This window comes from Apium graveolens, chromosome 5 (assembly GCF_009905375.1).
Source record: "Apium graveolens cultivar Ventura chromosome 5, ASM990537v1, whole genome shotgun sequence".
NCBI classification, from domain to species: domain Eukaryota; kingdom Viridiplantae; phylum Streptophyta; class Magnoliopsida; order Apiales; family Apiaceae; genus Apium; species Apium graveolens.
In genome coordinates, this window is record NC_133651.1 from 242,538,543 (window position 1) to 242,545,024 (window position 6,482).

Consider the following 6,482-nt stretch of genomic DNA (forward strand, 5'->3'; position numbering starts at 1 on the left):
TACGTTGAAGGTCACATCCTGGTCTTGGACTCGCATAGTAAGTTCACCTTTTTGCACATCTATCAAGGTACGGCCAGTAGCCAAGAAAGGCCTCCCCAAGATTATGGGAATCTTCTTATCTTCCTCAAAATCCAGAATAACAAAATCTGCAGGAAAGAAGAGCTTATCCACCTTGACGAGCACATCCTCAACTATGCCCCTTGGGTAAGTAATGGAACGGTCCGCCAATTGTAGCGACATGTATATGGGTTTTGGATCAGGCAGATCCAGCTTTTTAAAGATCGACAACGGCATCAGATTAATGCTTGCTCCCAAATCACAAAGGCACTTGTCAAAAGTTAGATTGCCAATGGTGCAAGGAATGGTGAAGCTTCCTGGATCTTTCAGTTTTGGTGGTAACTTTTGTTGCAGAACCGCGCTGCATTCTTCCGTGAGAGCAACGGTTTCAAGGTCATCCAGTTTCACCTTCCTTGAAATAATAGTCTTCATAAACTTCGCATAACTAGGCATTTGTTCCAGAGCCTCAGCGAAAGGTATATTGATGTGAAGTTTCTTGAACACCTCCAAAAACTTCCCGAACTGTCTATCCAGCTTTTGTTGCTGCAATCTCTTAGGAAAAGGTGGTGGAGGATAGAGCTGTTTCTCCCCTGTATTAGCCTCAGGCAGAGTGTGTTCAACAGTAGTCTTCCTTGGTTCCGCCGCTTTCTCCTTTTGCTTAAATTCTTCATTTCTAACTTCAGCTTCGACTTCTTTTGCCTTTTCAGCATCAGCTACTTTTCCAGACCTTAAGGTAATAGCCTTAACTTGCTCTTTAGCTTCCTTCCTGCCTGGTACTTCCGTGTCACTGGGAAGAGTGCCAGGTTGACGATTGAGCACTGCATTGGCTAATTGACCGATTTGATTTTCCAAGGTCTTGATAGAAACCGCCTGACTCTTGCACAACAGCTTAAGTTCCTCAAAATCAGCACTAGTAGGTGCAGCTGCACTTCCCTGTTGAGGATATGATTGCCTTGTAGCATACTGCTGTGGTTGCTGGAATCCAGGTGGGTTAAACTGTTTACTCACTCCTTGCTGATATGGTGGCTGAATAGCATTCTGATTATTCCCCCAGCTGAAATTTGGATGATTTCTGTTGTTAGGATGATAGGTCGCTGGAACAGGCTACTGTTGTCGCTGATAATTATTCACATATTGAACAGATTCGTTGACAAGAGAACACTGATCCGTAGCATGAGAACCTGCACAAAGCTCACAAACCATAGCTATTTGATTAACTCCATACGTAGCCAGAGAATCAACCTTCATTGATAGCGCTTGGAGCTGGGCTGCAATAGCGGTGGCTGCATCAACTTCCAGAATACCTGCGACCTTGCCTGACGTCATCCTTTGAGTTGGGTTTTGATGCTCATTTGCAGCCATCGTCTCGATAAGATTATACGCCTCAGTATAGCTTTTAGCCCATAAGGCGCCTCCTGCTGCTGTATCGAGCATGGGCCGAGATTGGGCCCCCAAACCATTATAAAAACCAGTGATTACCATCCAATCCGGCATTCCATGATGTGGACATTTTCTCAACATTTCCTTGTAGCGTTCCCAAGCCTCGCACATAGATTCTGTAGGTTGCTGCGAAAACTGAGTAAGAGCACTCCTCATAGCAGCAGTCTTTGCCATTGGATAAAACTTCACCAGAAACTTTTGCGCAAGATCTTGCCACGTAGTGATGGACCCAGCTGGTTCAGAATGTAACCAGTCTTTAGCCTTATCCCTCAGTGAGAATGGGAAAAGCCTCAACTTGATAGCCTCATCAGTCACGCCATTATACTTAAAAGTGCTGCAGATCTCGACAAAATTCCTTATGTGCATGTTGGGGTCTTCAGTTGCCGCTCCTCCAAAAGAAACAGAATTCTGCACCATCTAAATAGTGCCCGGCTTGATTTCAAAGGTGTTAGCTTGAATAGCCGGATGAAGGATGCTTGACTGAATGTCATCAATTTTAGGCCGAGAAAAATCCATAAGAGCTGGATCAGCTTGAACAATACGATCTCCCATGTTTACTGGTTCTTTCTGCTCAGTTCCTGAATCCAAATCCTCAAAATCTAACTTCTCCGGAGTATCAAGAACTTCGTCTTTCTCCTCAGCTGTATCTAAGGCCCTCTTGCGAGCACGAGAACGAGTTTGCATAAATGCTTGCTAAAGTACCTGAAACACAACCGAAAAGAGTAATTAACTACTACATCCTAATCACTGAGTCCTAATGACCAATGATGGTAAGTACATAAACTAAACAAATACGCCGAGTCCCCGGCAGCGGCGCCAAAAACTTGTTAGGGCGAAATCACGCACTAATATTCACGCAAGTATACGCGTTCGCAAGTAATATAGAATACTTTCTAGTTCGTTCCCTCAGAGACTCAAACTAATTTATTGTCTAATTTAACTCACTCACCAATGTATGACTACTTCTCAATGTTAAGATAATAACACTTAAAATTGTTGATTAAATATTAACTATAATTAACTACTTAATTAACCACTTAACTAACACTTCAATTTATCAATAATAAAACACTCATGAGATCACAACTTCATTATTACTTCCTTCTATAGCCATAGTTATTACCTTTAGCATGTGACAGTGATGATATTAATCGAATAACACGAAACTGATAAAAGCCAACTTTCATTGTACTAATACCATTCTACCAAACATCCACAATTAAGATAGAAGTTGAATAGTCATCAATTATGTTGAGTTCCTATATGTCTACAGAAATTGACAACACAACGATTTAAGCACAAGTTATCCCTTTTTGATTACATAGGGCAAATAAAACTGTTAGAATTACCCACTAATCATGCACAACGTACATGAACCTATGCTAGCATGGCAAGTTCTAAATCTCAAGATCCACCGTCGCTTCACAAGAGATTAACACCCTATCTTATATGTTCGCGACGCACATAAGACGAATACGCACAACCAATACTAGATATCATGCAATCATCACATACTAAAGTATTAAACAATTAACTAAAGAATTCCATAATAAATCTGTTGTAACCCCATGATCACGATTAGCCCATAATAGAACTTATCGCCATCATGGGTTCATATGAAATCATGATAAACAAACACAAGAAAATAATAACTAAACTGATTATATTAAAACAGAGTACGTCACAAGAGTAAATAAGTCAAAGCAAGAAAACTAGCATCCAATGTTACAACGAAACAAGAATCACAAGAATATATGCTTCCTCTTCGCTGTAGTGTGCTAAATCGGTCTTCTTCCTTATCTCCTTCGCTTCTTGCAAAACACAATCTAAAACATAATCTCCTCTTAATACTCTGTGAAAAACGTCTCAAATCTACTTATATAATAGTCCCATAAAACTCAGATTACATAGAAGTGGAAGCCAAACAGAAGTAGAAGTCTAAAATAATATATCTTTTTCCCCGACCCTGCGCGGCCGCTCAGCATTTCTGCGCGGGCGCACAAGGCTGCTGCGCGGCCGCTCAGCATTGCTGCGCGGGCGCGCAGGACCCTACTGGAAAAATTCCAGGTTTGCTCCATTTCTTTGCCGTAATCTGCCCGTTCTTTTCCTCTCGCAATGGTGAACACATGCCAAGGCTTATTCTTGATGATTCCTCCTCCAAAATGCAACTAATACCCTGAAATGCATAAACACTAGAAAAACACATCAAATACACAAAATACTTGATTTCAAGACACCAATTTAAGCCATTTTAAGATGTTCTAAGTGGTATAAAATGCCACTTATCAGTCATATGGATCATTGATAGTGGATGTTCCAGGCATATGACAGGTGATAAGGCCCTGCTATCACAATTTGAGGAGATGGTTGGCCCTTTGGTGACCTTTGGAGACAACATCAAAGGATTCGCAATGGGATATGGCAAGATTGTTTCTGGAAATGTTCTCATTGTAGATGTAGCACTAGTTGCTGGATTAGAAGTAAATCTTCTAAGTGTTAGTCAATTTGCAGACAGAGGTTTTCAAGTTGTTTTTAACAAAGAAGATTGTGCTTTTATTAGCAAAAAGACTGGTGAAATTGCTCTTAAAGGAGTAAGAAAGGGAACCTTGTTTGTTGCAGACTTAGACTCAACAAATAAGGATGGAGTGTGTTGTTTCTACACCAAGGCATCAGAAGAGCAAAGCACATTGTGGCATAAGAAGCTATTTTACTTGAATTTCAAAGCAATCAACTCCTTAGTCAAGAAGGAGCTTGTGAGAGACATGCCCAGTCTGGAATTTGCTCAACTGGAAGTTTGTGAAGCTTGTCAGAAAGGAAAAATGAAAAGATCAAGTCACAAGTCAAAATCTGTGAATTCTATAAGTGCACCTCTGCAACTTATTCACATGGACTTGTTTGGGCCAGTAAATGTCTTGTCCATTTCAAGGAACAAATATGCCCTTGTCATGGTTGATGATTTTTCAAGATACACTTGGGTCGAGTTCATGTACTTTAAAGATGAAACTCCAACCATTATAATTGAGCACATCAAGAAAATTGAGAAGCAAGCTGAAGGAAAAGTTAGTGTGAAAAGATTGAGGAGTGATAAAGGAACAGAATTCAAAAACTCAACATTAAGTGAATTCTGCAAAAGCAAAGACATTGTTCAAGAATTTTTAGCAGCTAGAACACCTCAACAAAATGGAGTAGTTGAGAGGAAAAATAGAACATTGGTTGAAGCTACTAGAACCTTGCTACAAGATGCTCAGTTGCCAACTAGTTTTTGGGAAGAGGCTATTAATACTGCATGCTACACTCAAAATAGATATCTCATCAACAAAGCTCATGGCAAATCACCTTACTCAATCATGTCTAACAGGAAGCCTACAGTGAAGCATCTACATGTGTTTGGAAGCAAGTGTTATATTCTAGAAGACAACTCTGAATATGTGGGAAAATTTGACTCTAAAGTTTTTGAAGCAATTTTTATGGGATATTCATTGGAAAGAACAGCCTACAAATTTTATGTGATTGATCAAAAGAAAATTATGGAAAGCACAGATGTGACTTTTGATGATGATAAGTATCCAGGCTTGGAATGCCTTGATGTAAATGATGCTGAAGCCCTTGCATTTGAGAATCTAACCATTGATAGTGATTCTGATGAGGAAGATGAAATTGTGGCACAACAAATGACAAATAAAGAGACCTCTGAACAAAATCATGGGAATGAAAGCTCTCTTCAGACACCTGAATTTGATGGCACAAACTCAGAGGGAGAAGAAGAGAATGGAAATGACAGTCATGGTAATACTGAAGAAAATGATGAAGGCACTAGTCAACAGACACACACTAGAAAGTGGGATAGGAGTCATACAGTAGAAGCTATTATTGGTGATCCCTCAGCTGGTGTGAGAACTAGAAGTGCAACTGCTAATGAATGCCTACATGCATGTTTTCTATCTCAAGTAGAGCCCAAGAAAACTGAAGAAGCACTATTGGATTCTGATTGGATATGTGTTATGCAGGAGGAGCTGAATCAGTTTGAGAGAAACAAAGTTTGGAAATTAGTCCCTGCACCAAAGAACAGAAGCATAATTGGAACTAAGTGGGTGTACAGGAACAAAATGGATGAAAATGGAATTGTTACTAGAAACAAAGCAAGGCTGGTTGCTAAAGGCTACTCATAAGAAGAGGGAATTAACTATGATGAGACTTTTGCTCCTGTTGCAAGACTAGAAGCAATAAGAATTTTTCTGGCATTTGCTACACACTCAAATTTCAAGGTGTATCAAATGGATGTCAAGAGTGCTTTCTTAATGGTGAACTAGAAGAAGAAGTTTATGTGCAACAGCCACCTGGCTTTGAAGATCCAGGATTTCCTAACTTTGTTTACAAATTACTCAAGGCTCTATATGGATTGAAACAGGCACCTAGAGCCTGGTATGACACATTGTCAAAATTTCTACTCAAACATGGTTTTACCAGAGGTACTATTGATAAGACTCTCTTCTACAAGAAGCATGGTGAAGATATGATCCTAGTTCAAATCTATGTGGATGATATCATCTTTGGATCTACAAATGAAAAGCTTTGTCAAAGATTCTCTAGGCTAATGCAGAGTGAGTATGAAATAAGCATGATGGGAGAATTGAGTTACTTCCTTGGCCTTCAAGTTAGTCAAAGAAGTGATGGTATTTTCATCAGCCAAACCAAATATGTGAATGACTTATTGAAGAAATTTGGTATGGTGGATAGCTCACCTGCATCTACACCAATGTCTACTGCAACCAAGTTGGATGAAGACAAGAAAGGCAAGAGTTTGGATATTTCAAGCTATAGAGGGATGATTGGATCATTGCTTTATTTGACTGCTAGTAGACCAGACATCATGTTTGCTACTTGTCTATGTGCTAGATTTCAAGCCAATCCAAAGGAATCACATTTGATGGCTGTGAAAAGGATTTTCAGATACTTAAAGGGAACTCCAAACTTGGGATTATGGT

General features: G+C 39.8%; 1 non-coding gene across 1 annotated transcript; it reads left to right on the forward strand.

Annotated features, from left to right (window-relative positions):
• Nucleotides 1-1,549: 1,549 nt before the first annotated feature.
• On the forward strand, nt 1,550-1,656 carry LOC141662397 (small nucleolar RNA R71). The gene has a single exon (XR_012550516.1). It is a non-coding gene; the product is annotated as a small nucleolar RNA R71 (small nucleolar RNA).
• The last annotated feature ends 4,826 nt before the right edge of the window (nt 1,657-6,482 follow it).